Source organism: Sminthopsis crassicaudata, chromosome 5 (genome assembly GCF_048593235.1).
Source record: "Sminthopsis crassicaudata isolate SCR6 chromosome 5, ASM4859323v1, whole genome shotgun sequence".
Taxonomy (NCBI): Eukaryota; Metazoa; Chordata; class Mammalia; order Dasyuromorphia; family Dasyuridae; genus Sminthopsis; species Sminthopsis crassicaudata.
In genome coordinates this window covers 222,138,106-222,154,965 of record NC_133621.1, presented here as the reverse complement: position 1 = coordinate 222,154,965, position 16,860 = coordinate 222,138,106, and positions in this window count along the sequence as shown.

The following is a 16,860-nucleotide window of genomic DNA, read 5'->3' as shown; positions in this document are numbered from 1 at the left end:
CTTCAACAACGATACTTGTATGAAAATATATTCTGATTGAAGTGGATATCTTCAACATAAAGAAGATCTAATTTAGTTCCAGTTGATCAATGTTGGATAGAAACAGCCACACTCAGAGAAGGAACACTGGGAATTGAGTATAAACTGTTTGACTATTGTTTTTCTATCCAGGTTATTTATACCTTCAGAATCCAATTCTTACTGTACAACAAGAAATTTGGTTTTACATACATATAATGTATCTAGGTTATACTGTAACACATTTAATATGTATGGGATTGCCTGTCATCTAGGGAAGGGAATAAAGGGAGGGAGGGGAAAATTTGCAAAAATGAATACAAGGGGTAAGGTTGTAAAAAAAAAAATTACCCATGCATACATATTGTCAAAATTATAATTATAAAATTAATAGAAAAAGAAGAAAAAAGACTCTAAACTTTAGGAGGTCAACTGAATTTTTAAGAAGATAGTATATGCACCCAGTGCATTAATTGTCACAAAGTAAAAGTTAAAAGTTTACATTAGGTAAAAGTTTGTTGAATGCATACAAGAATGAAAATTGAATTGCCCAGCCTTTGAAGTCTAAAAGTAGAGTTGAGATGTCTATTTATCAATGATGTTATAAAGGGAATGCCTTTTTAAACATAGACTAAATCCGAGGGTCCCTGAAGGATCTCTCAGTTCTGAGATTCTGTGATTCTCTATGTGAGGATGCTTATTTGGCCATCCCAGATCACCTGAAATGGATGCTTCCTGTACCACGGGTGGCAAGGTAACCTTTTTAAATTGGGTGTTTGTAGTATGGTGCATTCTCCCTCTCCTGTTCATTCCTGCCATATCCTGAGCGTGACAGGCACACCTTAGCCATGTCTTAGTGACCATACACTGAACTGGTGAAAAGGGTAGGATTTCTTTCTTTTCTTTTACCTCAACACAGGAAAATGGGTCTGGAGATTTGTGTTTCTATTCTATTCCATTTGTCCTCTGTTTTAGATGCTGGAGGTAATCCCTACTGGAGCTCAAATTTCAAGCCATGGTAAAATCGGAGCTGAAGGATTGCAAGTGAGATGTTACTGCCAGCAGGGTACAGAATCTCAAAGAGGGTATGGCATTTGTGACTAGAGCTAGAGGGTGAAGTGTCTTTGGAACTTGAGACTAGCCTCTCTAGAAATTGAGCTAAAGCATAAAACCTATTATCATTTTCTTTTCCAGAATATAATAGAATATGAGATGGAAGAGGAGGATTATGCTTTCCATGTGTTGGGGGAGTAAGTTTGTATATTTGTGATTATATATTCTGAAGAAATAATTCCTCTGAAAAATCTAACTTGTCTGTTAGTGGTTAAATGGAACTGACATTCAGGTGAACCCATACAATTGGAGGAAACATCAAAATTCCCAAATATTGGAGCCATTTGCAGAGAGCCTAGATAGTCCTAACCCTCTTAAGGGTACTGGAGAATCCTGGGAGAAAGGTAAAATGTTACATAGATGGTTATTAGGCAGTGAGGATCACTGTTGTTGGGGGCAGTAGCCCCTTGATATTCTTTGTTTGATCTCCAACTTCCTTTGGGACTTGGACCTTTGATACAAGATCTGGTCAAACTAATTTGGGCTATCTGAGCTGGCTGGGGTTTTACAGCCCCCATTCTAATCTGCTCAGATAGACCAAATGCCATCAGGAAATTCCTTTTCGGGAAGAGACTTCTTCTGTCCCCAAAAGATAACAAGAGAATCCTTATCTTATTTACATCACTCTCCTGAACCTCCTTACATCACTGCATCTGAATGATTATGCTCTTGTATAAAACTGAGTCCTCAAAATCTATTCTTTGCAAAATTGGCCTTGTACAAGTAGCCATTTTGCCCCACAGCTCTCTGATGTTTCCATTCTAATCAATAAAGACTATGTTTCCATACAGCATTAAGTAGCAAATTCATTTGCTGCCCACCCTGCCCACCCTTGGTTACTTTGGGGAAGGAAGGAGAGAGAGAGAAAAGGAACTGACCCATCTCGGGTTAGACCTCAGTTTACTCCTCATCAACTGTATTGTATTTAAATGACTTTAGTTCCTCTGTTTCTACCTGCAGTTTCAGTCTTTCTCAAAATCATCCCCTATGTTCCCTCTCTCTCTTTCTCTTTCTCTCCCTTTTCTACCTGTGTCTCTGTCTCTCTTTGTTTCTGGGTCTCTCTGTCTGTGTTTCAGTGGAAGTCCGACTAAAACTTTATTAGATGGCTCAGGAGTAAATTTTTTGAGATTTGGGGGACCCTGCAAAGATTTTTGAAGAATTTCAAAACTAGAAATGTTGTTTAATTTTTAAAAAATTATATTCAACCATGTGGAATCACATAAATGTCTTTCTCCACATTTTTTTGTGCCTTTGTTAGGCATGTGCATTTATATAGGTGTAAAAGAGCTGGGAAACCAAGGGTGCAGATAGCATTTGATTGTTTTTGGGAAAAACAGGGATTTCTAAAGAAATTTCCCTCCTGGTTTCTAGGAATGCCCATTTCACTCTCTGTCTTTGGACAGATTCCTTCCCAACATATTCCTCTGCCAAGACGCACATCAAGTGTGATGCACTGGTTTAATGATTTAGATTTGTGCAGATCTATTTTTAATGATTTCCTTTAAGGAATCTTTTTAAGGAATGCTTCCCAGAGATTCATAGCTTTCTGCCTCTCAGCCAAGATAGTTAATCTCAGAGAATTCACTTAATGTTTATTTGAATTCATCTGGAAACAAGGAAAATGGAAAAAGATCATGAGGTAGCCAGGTCTCCTGCCACTCTACCCCACACTCATCACTGTAGACCTTCCCTTTCACTGGGCCCAACCCCTTTCCTGTACCATCTTGATCCCAAGGTGGCAGAGTTTACAACTGCTGCCAGATTGATTCAGGTTAAATCTAATAGGAATTTAGGGACTCCATCTCCTGCTTTGCAGATTAAACTGAAGAAAGGAAAGAGATTCAAAGAATGATTTTAGACCTGGAAGGGTTCTGCTCTTCTTGAAGTTCCTCACACATTTTGTTTCATCTTCCATTTCTTTGCCTCTGCACTGGCTGGTCTCCTTGCCTAGAATGCTCTGACTTCTTCCCTCTGTTTTTTCTGGACTTACTTCAAATTCTGCCTCTGCAAAAGTCCTTATCTGGTCTTTCCACTTCTTTGTCCTTCCCAGATTACTGTCATATAGTTAGGCACCCTAAGGGCAGTGACTGTGCTGGTACCCAGAGGCAAATGAACCAGGGTCATTGGCTTGGGACAAAACTAGATACTCATAGTTAAAAATATATATATTTTGTTGAACTTTGGGCAGCTAAAGTTATCTTTGCCTAGACTGTAGTGGTCTATGGAGCAGTTGTCACTGGGTCTGGTGTAATAGAATCCCATCCAGTTGCAGAGTTAATTTTTAAACTTTGAAGTACTCATTCTTCCTCCATCATAGTGGAAAATGAAAGGTATCTATCTGGACAGTAGCCAGGCTGTAAAAGGTAGTAAAGAACTTCTTTCTAGGACCTGGGTTTTTGGAGCCTTATCTGGTAGGAGAAGGAACTACTTAGATAAAGCAAAAGCTTGTCCTTGTAGGAAAAAACTTGTCTTCTTTGTAGGAAAGGAAAGTACAGGTAATACTCCATCTTCCAGACCATAACAATACAGTGAGTATTGCAATAAAGTGAGTCACATATTTTTGTAATACTGTAGTCTATTAAATATGAAATAGTATTAAATCTAAAAAATGTAAAAACTTAATTTAAAAATTTTGTGTTCAATCGTGTTTCAGTAATATCTGGTTCTTTGTCACCCCATTTGGGATTTTCTTGGTAAAGATAAAGATAAAGACTTTGATTTTGACTTGGAGCCTGGAATTCTATGCACTATGGCTCCCCCTAGTGCTCCATTAAAAATACTTTATTGCTTAAAAAACACAACAAAAAGGCTAACCAATATCTGAACCTTCAGCTAGTTGTGATCTTTTTCTGGGGAGGGTCATACCTCTCTTTTGATGGTTGTTGACTGCTTAGGGTAGTGGTTGCTGAAGGTTGGGGTGGTTATGGCAATTTAAAACATAACATAACTGTGTAATTTGCCACATAGATTGACTCTTCTTTTGACTTGAACACTTAGAGGCCATTGTAGGGTTATTAATTAACCTAATTTCATTATTATTGGGTCTCAGAGAACAGGGAGGAGTAAGGAAATGGAGAGAGATGGGGAACAGTACCTTGGTGGAGTAGTTAGAACACATACAACATTTATCGATTAAGTTCACCATCTTAGTTTACAGTTTATGCCTCCCCAAAGGAATTACAAGAGTAATATTAAAGATCACTGATCACAGATCACCATAGTAGATAATGAAAAATTTTAAAATAGTGTGAGCATTGCCAAAACTTGACACACAGACATGATGGCAGCACATAGTGTTAGAAAAAAAAAATATTACTTTTCCTCTGCTCAATGCAGAATTGCTACCAACCTTCTGTTTTCAAGATTCTAAAGGGGGAAAAGACTTCTATGTAAATAAATAAAATCAAAGGCATGATAATAGGATTGAGTTAATCAACAATAATACTTGGGTCTATAGAATTTTCCCCAAAACAACCTTCTGAGGTTGATATTGCAAATACCATTAGAGCCTAAAGGAGGCTTCTACATCTCCAAAAACCCAAACCAAACCAAAATGCTTCTTTGATTCCAAGATGTGCACGCATGCCTGAGGGGCAGTTTGGAGTATTGGATAGAGGCAGAAAGACCTGACTCTGATGGATGCTAGCTGTGTGATCCTGGGCAAATCACTTAATTTTTGCAAATTGTTGCCCAGTAATTTCTAATTTTGTGACCTTTTTTGGAGTTTTCTTATCAAAGATACCGAAATGGTTTACCATTTTCTTCTCTAATTCATTTTACAGATGAGGAAACCGAGATAGACAAGGTTAAGTGACTTGACCAAGATCACACAGCTGATAAGTGTCTGAGATGGGATTTGAATTGAGATCTGATGCCAACTGTTCTATCAGCTGTGTTAACAGTGCCCTTAAGGGCTTCAAGAGCTTCTCTTTCAAACATGGTGCTAACAACTGCCATTAGTAGAGAGAATTTCCATACCTAATGGGTTTCTTTTCAGGCAATACCTTTTCTTAGCAATATCAGGATACTTAAAAATGGTCTTCATTACCATTTGTTGCAGAATCTGGATTTCTCCTGCTAACATTGAAGATGTATCAGAACCTGAGCACCAGAACATATGATACCATAAGGTTAGTCAGGTTGCCTTGGAAGTCATGGGATGGTATGGTAGTAGAAATATTTTATTTCTTGATTGTTATCTATTTCCTTCATGTTTATTCTAGGGAAGAAAGACCCCTGCGTGTGGATTTGTGACTCCCTGCAGGGAGCTCCCTGCTGAGGAATTTTTCTCTGTATCTTTCTCCCACTGTCTATTTCTCTCTTTTTTGTTTCTTTTTCAATTTTTCTCCTTTTCTCTTTCTTGCTTTTTCTTTCTTTCTTTCTTCATCCCCATTTCACCCCCTACTCTTGCTCCTTCTCTTATTTTCTCTCTTTTTTTTCCTCCCCTTTCTCCAGCTGCCCTATCTCTTTCTTTCACAATCAGTATAGGTCAGCACATTTTTTTTTGAGGAAGTGGAAACGCACTCTTTCTAGAGAACTGAAAAGTTAAGTCACTTGCCCGGTCTTCCTGCCTTCCCAATTAACCATTGAGAGTCAGGAGAGCTCAGCCATATCCAGAGTTGTTATATTTTTCCTTCCCACCCTGCCAAATAGAAAACTCCTGAAAAATAGGTGGGTCCATTCTCAATTCTTGGTATTCGTTGTTGCACTCATTGATAATTTCTACTCATCTATCTCTCTTCTCTTGATGTCTTTCTTTCCTAATATTTTTTTCTTCCAAGGATTGGCTAGGCATCTCTTTCAAAAGAACAAGTACCTTAAGCTTTTTGTTCTAATATGTTTATGGGGGTAGAAATGGCAATGACATACTAAGGAGCTTCAGGAAACAAGAAAAAAATATGCTTTTATTTATTTATTTATTTTTAAAAGAATAGTACTGTACATTAGTACATATGAACTCACAAAATGGATAACCTAGCAGAGAGGAGGTAAATGTAAAACCTCTTTGGCATCCGTTGAAATGTAATTCTATTATATTATAGTCAATGATAATTAGATTTCAATAAATTACATGCATCTAATTTAAAATACACATTTCCATATGAAATGTAATGTAGCTCCTAAAAAAGTTATATTTTTAGGCTTTTCTTTAAAAAGATTCTTTTAAAGGTTGCTGATTTCTACCTAGGTCCCATTTAGCTTTTTAGGCAACTAGGTGACAATGGATAGAGTGCCAGGTTTGGAGTCAGGATGATTTATCTTCCAAAGTTCAAATCTGGCCTCAGATACTTAATAGCTGTGTGACCCTGAGTAAATCACTTAATCCTGTTTGCCTCAGTATCCTCATCTTAAAAAAAAAGCTGGAAAAAGAAATAGCAAACTATTTCAGTTCTATGCCAAGAAAACTCCAAATGAGGTCACAAATTGTTAGACATAATTGAAAAATGACTGAACAAAATTTGAATCTTACTTTCTATGGATCATTGATTGATTTTAGTAATAGCTAACATAACACTTTGAAGGATAACTCTTCTATTCTGAAAGTGTGAATGAGGAATAATAGGTCTTAGGCCCTTTTTGGGGATCTAGAAGTTTGCTGAAGGAGGGACTGGGGAAAGGGCCATACTTACCACCCATTATAACTTCACCCAGAATAGTCATGAGGAGAAGAACTAGGAACTTCAATTTTCTGAGAAAATATAGAGAGGGAAGTATTGAAGAAGTCACCTGTCTCCCAGGTCATTTATAAAGATTCCAAAGACCAATGCAATTTGAGAGAGGTGTGTATCCCTCTTCCTCTGCAAGCTAACCAATCCTTTCTCATTATATCTGCCTAAAGTCATTTGCTAAGTCAACAAAGGTTGCTTTGGGTTAGTTGCCTACTTTTTTTTTTGGTCAGGGAAATCTATTCACCCGGTGTCCAGTTATGACTTTCTCAAAAATACCTCTGGAGAAAAGCTTACCTGAGCATCTATACTGGATGAACTGGAAGAACACTGGATGAGAGAAATCTCCTTCTTCTTTGGCATTAATATAATAGTAGGATCTTTCCCTGCCCATGCAAAAACATCTGGATTATTGTCCAGAAAGTCGGCTTTGGGTGTACAATTTTCTGACTCTGGATAGGATGATTTCTAATTCATATCAGACTAAGAAAAGTATTCTAAAGTCTTCCAGAGGGAAAAAACCCTGATAAGTAGTGTAGTGACAGACAAACTGAGGCAAAATAGAGATTGGTTTTCGTCTTTCTTCTCTCTGTGGAGAGTTTAGTCTAGGTGACCGAATCAAACTCTTGTGCAAAAATCATTTGGTCCAGAGTGACTGGGGAACAATCTTTTTATATAGCAAAAGCAATCAGGTGATACAGAAGCAAAAATAATGCAGCTGTCATACAAAAAATCAGGCAGCTATTATACAAAAAATTATAATTCTCACAGCCTAAAATAATAAAATTATTTTAAAAAAGTAATAAAAAGCACACAATGATGGGAATGGATTTGGGATTATATGTAGTGAGCTGTCGTCTCTAGAAGCTGCCGGATCGCTCTCTGGGAAGAGATCTGCTGTGTCTACTCAAATCTTTAAGACAGATTCTTCTTCCTGTAGTGAATTGTTGTCTCCAGGCAGTTGTTGTTAACTCTTGTCCTTAGAAGTGACTTCCCTTCCTGCAGAGAGCCCCGTCAGGCCTGATGTAATGCAGAGAGTCTTCTTCTTTCTCTGAGAGTCCTCTCTTTTATTCTCCCAGAGAATGGGCGTGGGATAATGCAAGGGCTTCTGGGAAGAACCACCCCAGCCAATGAGCTTGCCCCTTCTATCAAGTCAACCTGAGTTCTCACCTTGTAACTATCCAGACAACCTCAGTTCTCACTTAGTAATCCTAACATCTCCCCCTTTCTTTTGATTTAGAACATAGGACAGTCATGACCTTGAAACATAAATCCATCAATATGGGAAGTATTACAGATAATTACATAAATTACATAAGCACATAGTAACATAGTAACATAACACATGCTAGAAGTATATAACAATCATAATCAAATAATCATAAATTGAAAATTTATAAATGTCCATAAGTCCATTGTCCATTAGTCTCATCTTGTGTGAGGAAGTCCAATGATTCCTGCTGGTTTTTAAAGTTCTTAAACAGTCTTCTTATTATCCATGATCTTTCAGTGTCAGATGTTTCTTAGATCTTCTCCTTTATTTTGAGGTCTTTCTCTTTTTCTGTCTCTCTCTGGTGGACAAGGCGAATATGACTCGTTGGCACCCATCTGATTCCTTCTCCTGCTGAAGAAATACAAGCAAACCCTCTCCCCCAGGCAGTTAACCTATCTGGTCCCTTCCATTCACCACTTTCTGGATCTCTCCACATCACCTGGCGATTATCTAAGGACAGTGGAGATGCTCTCACTGGACACTGCCCTTCTGGTGGGTTATAAAACCTGTCTGCTGGAGCCAGTGCATCTTTGTCAAAAATTAGAAAATTAATGGTATAGAGAACTAAATTTAGAAGTTCCCTAGGGCTACCTGTGGCTCCCCCTTTCTTTTGTTTTTGGAGGAGTGTCTTAATATCTCTGTTTCTTCTCTCTACTATTGCCTGCCCTTGAGGATTAAAGGGTATGCCCGTGGTATGTAAAATCTTATACTGTGCACAAAAGTGTGTAAAATGTTTGGACGTATATGCAGGTCCATTGTCTGTTTTTATTGCTTGTGGCACACCCATAATTGCAAAAGCTTGTATAAGGAATTCAGTGACCACTCGGGCTGTCTCTTTTGCTGCTGGCATTGCAAATGTGAATCCTGAAAAGGTGTCTACCACGACATGAATAAAAGATAGACGACCAAAAGATTTATAATGGGTCACATCCATTTGCCAGATTTCATTGGGTCTCAAACCACGAGGATTCTTCCCTGGAGGGAGTGTAGGAGCATGGAAAGGAAGACAAGCTGTACAGCTTTTTACTATGCTCCTAGCTTCCTCTCTTGTGATTCCAAATTGTAAACGTAAAGCTCGAGCAGCCTGATGATATTTAGAATGAGATTCTTGTGCTTCCTGAAATAAAGGACTACTGGCTAACATGGTTAGAAGGCTATCTGCCTTTGAATTTCCATCAAAAATGGGACCTGGAAGTCCGCTATGTGAGTGGACATGCAAGATATAAATCTTGCCTGGATGTTTTCTCACTTGCTCTTGAAGTTCCTTAAAGAGCTGATAAATATTGGAGGCTGCAAATTTTATTTGGGCTGTGGCAATTCTTTGTACTACACCTACTGAATAGGCTGAATCAGTAATTATATTTACGTCTCCTGGGTAATAAGTGAGAGCTAGCATGATAGCAAATAATTCATTCTGTTGAGTGGATTGAAAAGGAGTCCTGATTACTCTCTTTATGGTTAAATCATGAGAGTATATGGCACAAATATTTTCTTTGGAGGCATCTGTAAAGATTGTTGGTCCTTTAAGAGGAACCTTAGAAACCTTTTCTTCAAAAATCCATCGCCAATTATGTAGTACCCGGGTAATCTTTAATGGAGATCCATGTGCAAAATTTGGAGCGGTGGCCAATAAAATTTGCCATTCTGGGATGTTCTCACAGCATACATTAATCTGTGCGTTAGTATAGAATGTGTATATTTTTTCAGGACTTATCCCAGATAATTGTGTTACTCTCTTAATAGCCTTTAATAAAATCCTAGCCACAAGCACTGGGTAAGGTGTAAGGCTTTGTTCTGGTTGTGCTGGGAGGTTCACCCACTCAATCACTCTGTCTCCTTGATGAAGGACTGCTGTGGGTGCCTCTTTTGTAGCAAAAACTGATATTTCCAAGGGTTTTTGAGTGACTCTTTCAACCACATTGGATAAAGCCAGTTCAACTTCTCTCAAAGCCTTTTGTGCTTCTTTTGTAAGCTGGCGTGGTGAATTTAAAGCACTGTCTCCCCTTAAAATGTCATAGAGAGGTTGTAGTTGATTGGTAGTTAAGCCTAACACTGGACGCATCCATTGGATATCTCCTATTAATTTTTGAAAGTCATTTAAGGTGTTCAACTTCTCTGTTCTTAAAGAAAGCTTTTGTACTGTGAGTGTCTTAGGATATACTTCATATCCTAAATATTGAAAAGGAGCATGTCTTTGAATTTTTTCTGTAGCTATATGCAGTTTGTAGTACTTTAATGTTTCCATGGTCCTTTGTAGACATGCCTCTAACATTTGTTCCTCAGGTGCACATCCCAAAATATCATCCATATAATGTAACAATATTACTTTTGGAAAGGCTTTTCTTACTGGAGCAAGAGCAGCTGCAACATACATTTGGCACATAGTAGGGCTGTTTTTCATTCCCTGTGGCAAAACTGTCCATTCATATCTTTTATAAGGCTCAGCCAAATTAACACTAGGCACTGAAAAAGCAAATCTTTTCATATCCTCCTTATCTAGAGGAATAGAATAGAAACAATCCTTAATGTCTATAACCCATAGAGGCCATTCTCTTGGCAACTGAGTAGGAGATGGAAGTCCAGGCTGAAGAGTTCCCATAGTTTCCATCTGTTCATTTACTCTTCTTAGATCAGTTATCATCCTCCATTTTCCAGATTTCTTTTTCACCACAAATACTGGGGAATTCCAAGGACTTAGAGAAGGCCGCAAGTGTCCTTGGTCAAGTTGTTCTTGCACTATGTCTAATAAGGCCTGAATTTTATCACTTCTTAAGGGCCACTGTTCTACCCACACTGGTGAATCAGTCTTCCACTGAATAGGAACTGGTGAAAGTGCAGGTAGGCCTTCAACAGCAGCCCTGCCTAAAAAGCCGAAGTGCTTATTTGTAATCCTATCTGCTGTAAAATGTCTCTTCCCCACAGATTGATGGGGATTTTTTCAACCACAAAAGGAGTAAAAGCTCCTGTTTCTCCTTCAAATACCCATCTCAAAGGCCTAGCACTAACTTCTGCTGCTATTGATCCTCCCACCCCAGACATATAGGTGTCTGCTTTAATCTTTGGCCAGTGACCGGGCCAATTGGCACCTCTAATAACTGTACGATCTGCACCCGTGTCTACCAATCCTTCAAATGGTATTCCGTTTATATAAATAGTAAGCATAGGTCGGTCAGCTGTCACAGCTGCTGTCCAATATATTCCTGGATTTTGTTCATTGGAGTCAAAATCTAGGCGACTAGGGGTCCGTAACAATAAGCCTGATGCTACTACTTCTCCTGGTTGATAAATCACACGTTGTCTGCCTGTGTTAGTGACTGGGATATTAGATACACATTCTCCAGTCTCCCACATCAGTGTATGGATGGACACTGTTTTGTAGGCACTCTCAGAAGGTGAAATGGTCAAGCCTACTGTGCCTGGAGGCAAAGGATCCATAGGCTCAACAGGAACAGATTTCACTTCTCCAGGGAGTATCTCGGTAGTCTCTACTGCACACAACTCTATTTTTCCTAATTTCAATCCCTTTCTTCCATCTGATTGCCTTTTGGCTGATTGATCATGTCTTAAAATTCTCTGGATGTAACCTCGGCTGCCATCATGCCCCACTTGGGGGGCTGAAGCTGGGCCCCACCTGTCATTTCCCTGGGTCAATCTACATTCGGAGGCCCAGTGGAGGCCCTTGTTACATTTTGGACATGGAGTTTTAGGTCTTCTCTCACCCTGTCTTCTCACTGTATCTCCATATCTACACTGAGCTCTTAGATGCCCAATTTTTCCACATTGAAAACATCGCCGAGTTTCTCTAGAAGGCCCTTGCCATGAGGGACCCTGTCTTTCCACATTCATCATTGTCCGGGTGTAAAAAGCATTTGTTCCCACTGTAGCACAGCGTCTTATGATCTCCTCTAAAGGAGCATCTTTGTCTAATCCCCATATAATTCTTTTGCAAATCTCGTTGGCATTTTCCTTAGCCAGATGTCTGGTCATTATTTCTGTAGCCGAATTTTCTCCAATAGTTCTTTTGACAGCAGTTTGCAAACGTCCCACAAAATCTGCAAAAGGTTCATTGGGACCTTGCTGTATTTTAGTGAAAGCCTCTCCACGATCTTTCTGTCCAGGAAGGACACCCCAAGCTTTTATTGCAGCCTTAGCAATTTGTTCATATATTGTCATGGTATAATTAATCTGTTCCGAATTCTCTCCATACTGACCTTCACCAGCTAAGTGCTCAAAAGTGAATTGTGTGTTAACTCCTATTTCCAAATTGCATCTGACTTGAATTTTACATAATTCATGAAATTCCGCAAGCCATAATAAATTTTCTCCAGGTTCCAGACATGTCCTTGCTATGGATTTCCAATCATTCGGGGTTAGGACTTCATAAGACAAATCATCTAGTAACATTTTGACATAAGCTGATGTAGCCCCATAAAGGGTACAACCTTTTTTCAAATCCTTAATTTTATTCAAATCTAAAGGTGCATATCTTCTCCTTTTTTTACCTACAGAGTCAGTATTTTCAATCACAGGATATGCATGTATAAAATCACTTATATCCTGTCCTTCTCTCTTAGCTTTAACCAATGCTTTTTCTAATCTTGTCATAGGCTTAGGCTTCTTCACAGGCAATTCTGTTTGTGTTTCTGCCTCTTCCCCTCTTTCTTCCTCCATCTCTGAAGGTGGGGTTGATGTGGGCCTGTCAATAATCTGTTCTCTAGGCAGGGTTGAAGCTTCTTCAAGAGAATCATACCCTAATTCCTCATTTAAATCCTCTTGCTCTAGGGAAAGATCTTGATCTTTCCTTTTTTCCTCACACTTCCTCCTCGGTTCATTTTTAGAACTTTTCCTTCTCCTACAACTTGCTTGATAGTTTAAGGCTAATTGAACTATGTTGTAGATATAAAATACTTCTGCAGAAATTGAACGAGGCCCATTTTTTGCTTGAAATTCTTTCATTTCATATCCCACTAGCTTCCATTTATCTACATCTATCTTTTCTTCCTCTAAGAACCAAGGGGATGTGCGTCTTAATGCAGCCAAGAGTTTAGCAATCTGTACCCAGGTTACAAGTAAACTCTGCTCCTCAATTATGTTGATTATACTCTCTATAGTACCACTCCTGAATGGGGGTGGAGCTGAGGTTGCTTCTGGGGCTGGGGATGAGTCGGCTGAGGTCCAGGGATTGAATATAGCTAACATCTGCCCCATTTCAGCTATAAGAGATTCCTGGTTTAGCCCTTAACAAGTTAAGTTCCTTATTTATCTATTAGCACGCTCACTTAATCTTTAACAAAGTTTCCTCGTTACTCACGGTTCTGGGTCAGAGAGACTGAGATCTAGATCGGAAGCTTTTTCACTGGAATCAGGACTGTGTCTGTCCCTGTTGGGGCGCCAAATTGCAAAGGTCTGGTCTAGCTCCTCTTGTCAGGATAAGCAAAAGTCCTTGCCCCACGTTGGGTGCCAAATTGTAGTGAGCTGTCGTCTCCAGAAGCTGCTGGATCACTCTCTGGGAAGAGATCTGCTGTGTCTACTCAAATCTCTCAGACAGATTCTTCTTCCTGTAGTGAACCATTGTCTCCAGGCAGTTGCTGTTAACTCTTGTCCTTAGAAGTGACTTCTCTTCCTGCAGAGAGCCCCGTCAAGCCTGATGCAATGCAGAGTCTTCTCCTTGAATCCTGGCTCTGAATCTCCTCCAGCTCTTATCCTTCTCTAGGCAGACTCACTTTCCAGGCCCACTGTTGCTTTTTATCCTCCCAGAGAATGGGCGTGGGGTAATGCAAGGGCTTCTGGGAAGAACCACTTCAGCCAATGGGCTTGCTCCTTCTATCAAGTCAACCTGAGTTCTCACCTTGTAATTGTCCAACCTGAATTCTCACCTTGTCACTATCCAGACAACCTCAGTTCTCACTTAGTAATCCTAACATTTCTTCATTCAATTTTTTCCAAAGATCTATCATACCTAACTTTTCTAGTATTCTATTTACCTCCTTAATTTATTTGTTATTTATTTTGTGGTTCAACTTGTCTAGTTCTGAGAGAGCAAGGTTGAGATCCCCCACTATTATAGTTTTGGTATCTATTTCTTTTTGCAGCTCTCTTAACTCTTCCTTTAGAAATGTAGGTGCTAAACATATACTTTAACATATTTAGCATTTATTGGTCTACCTGCCATCTGGGGGAGGGGGAGGAGGAAAGAAAGGGGAAAAATTGGAACAAAAGGTTTTGCAGCTGTCAATGCTAAAAAATTACCCATGCATATATCTTGTAAATAAAAAGATATAATAATAATAATATGCTGTGGTCCTAGGGGTTATAGGTTTTCATCTGTCAGATCCAGTCATTCAACCGATAATCAGCAAGCACTTATTAGACACTTTGTGCTGGGTACTGTATGTACTGGATATAATGAAAGACAAAACTAGGGCTTGCTCAAGCAGCTCACATTCTAAAGGTGGAGCATTGCAAATGACTATGTACCTGCAAAATATACTCAGTGTAAATGGAAAGTAATAGCAGAGGGAAAGTAATGGTGGGGGGAAGGAGGAAAGGTGGAAAGGTTCTACGGAAGATAGGGTTTGAATTATCTTAAAATAATTCAGGGAGGAAGAGTCAAGATGACATTGTAAAGACAGGGATTAGCTGGAGCTTTCCCTCAGTCCCCTTTAAATACCTTTAAGTAATGACTTTAAATAAATTGTAATGTGTCATAACCTCCCCCCAAAAAACAGTGAAACCATTTTCTAGCTGAAGACAACTTAGAAGGTTATCAGGAAAGGTCTCTCACACCAGGATGGGACAGTAGTCCATTCCAAGTGCAGGCCCAAACCTCAGCAATCCAGAAGCAGACTTTGGGCTCTATGAGTCAGTGGCAGTTCTGGCAGTTTCTAGATCTCTCAGCTCACAGATAGCAAAGAAGAGTTGGAAAGTCAGAAAAAAAAGGTTTGTGTTAGAAGAGTGAGAATAGCTTGGGAAATCAGCAAATCTGGAGCTGACCTTGGGAACCAGTGAATCAGCACTGACAGCCACAGTAGTGGCAACTTCTGGATGTCTCAGCCCACAGATGCTAAGGGGGTCAAACAGTTTTCAGAGGGAGATCTCTTTACTAGCAGGATTCTGTTGCTTTGCCCATATTCAGATTTGGGACATAGTCCTGGCTCACAGTCTCAGGGTGAGATTTAAAGCCAGAGTGTATTGGGGATTCTCTTCACAGTTCTAGGACAGAAATGAGTGCTTATGGTCACTCACAGGCCAGAGCAGAGGCCAGGGGACTAATAAACATATCTCTCTTTGGATCATACTAACTTGAAAGAACTGAAAACTTACAGGTTCCTAGAAAAAACTCTGAAAATAACTGCAAATCCCTCTCCCCCAAACTTGAAACATCACACCCTCTTCCCAGGACATAGGGCCTGATATTAACAAAGAGTTAAAAGCTGAATAATAGGTTGGGGAAATGAGCAAACACTAGAAAAAGATTCTGACCATGGTGACAAGGGAGAGCAAAATGCATAGAAGAAGATACTAAAGTCAAAGCTCCAATATACAAAGCCTCCAAGAAAAATAAGAATTGAACTCAGGCCATAGAAGAACTTTCCCTTTTCCCCACTTTTCCCCAAAAAGTGATTTTGAAAATCAAGTAAGAGAGGTAGAGTAAAAATTGGCAAGCAAAATGAGAGTGATGCAGAAAGAAGTACAAAAAACTGAGAAGAATGCTTTAAAAACAAAATTAGCCAAATGGAAAAGAAAGCATACAAAAGTTCACTGAAGAAAATAATTTCTTAAAAAATTAGATCTGAGAATATGGGAGCTCCTTCATGAGAAATGACTTTACGAGTAATCAAGAAACAATAAAAACAAATCCAAAAGAATGGGGAAAAAAATAAAAATGTGAAATATTTTATTGGAAAAGCAATTCATCTGGAAAATAGTTCCAGAGGAGATAATTTTAAAATGATTGACCTATCTGTAATGCATGATCAAAAAAAGAGACTAGATATCTTCTACCAAGAAATTATCAAGGAAAATTATCTTGATATTCTAGAACCAGAGGCTAAAATAGAAATTGAAAAAATCCACCAATCACCTCTTTAAAGAGATCCCAAGGTGAAAACTCCAAATATTATACCTAAATTCTGGGCCTCCAAGGTCAAGGAGAAACTATTGGAAGCATTGAAAAAGAAATAATTAAATTACAGTGGGAGTCACGGTCAGGATAACACAAGGTTTAGAAATTTCTACATTAAAGGATTGGAGGGGTTAGATTATGACATTCCAGAGTACAAAAGCTAGTATTACAACCAAGAATCACCTACCAGAAAAATCTAGTATAATCCTTCAGAGGAAAAAGTGAGCATTCAAGAAATTGCAGGACTTTAAAGTATTTGTGATGAAAAGACAAAAGCTGAATAGATAATTTGATTTTCAAATTTGGGTCACATACAGAAGAAGAATAAGGGGAATAATCAGGCAAGGGAAATATAAAAGACTTAATATAGGTTAATATCTTTATATTCATATGTCAGAGAATAATATTTGTAACATAACTTTCCTATTATTATCACAATTAGGAGTATATATAGAGAACACAGATATGAATTGAACATAATAGGTTGATATCTAAAATAAAATTAAGGGTTAAGAGAGGAATATAGATAGGGAAAAGTATATAGGGAATGTAGAAAGGGGAAGGGAAAGGTGGAATGGCATAGGTTTATCTGCTATAAATGAAGCAAAGCTTTTACAGTGGAGAAGCGAAGGAAGAATAAGTGAACCTTACAATCATCAGAATTG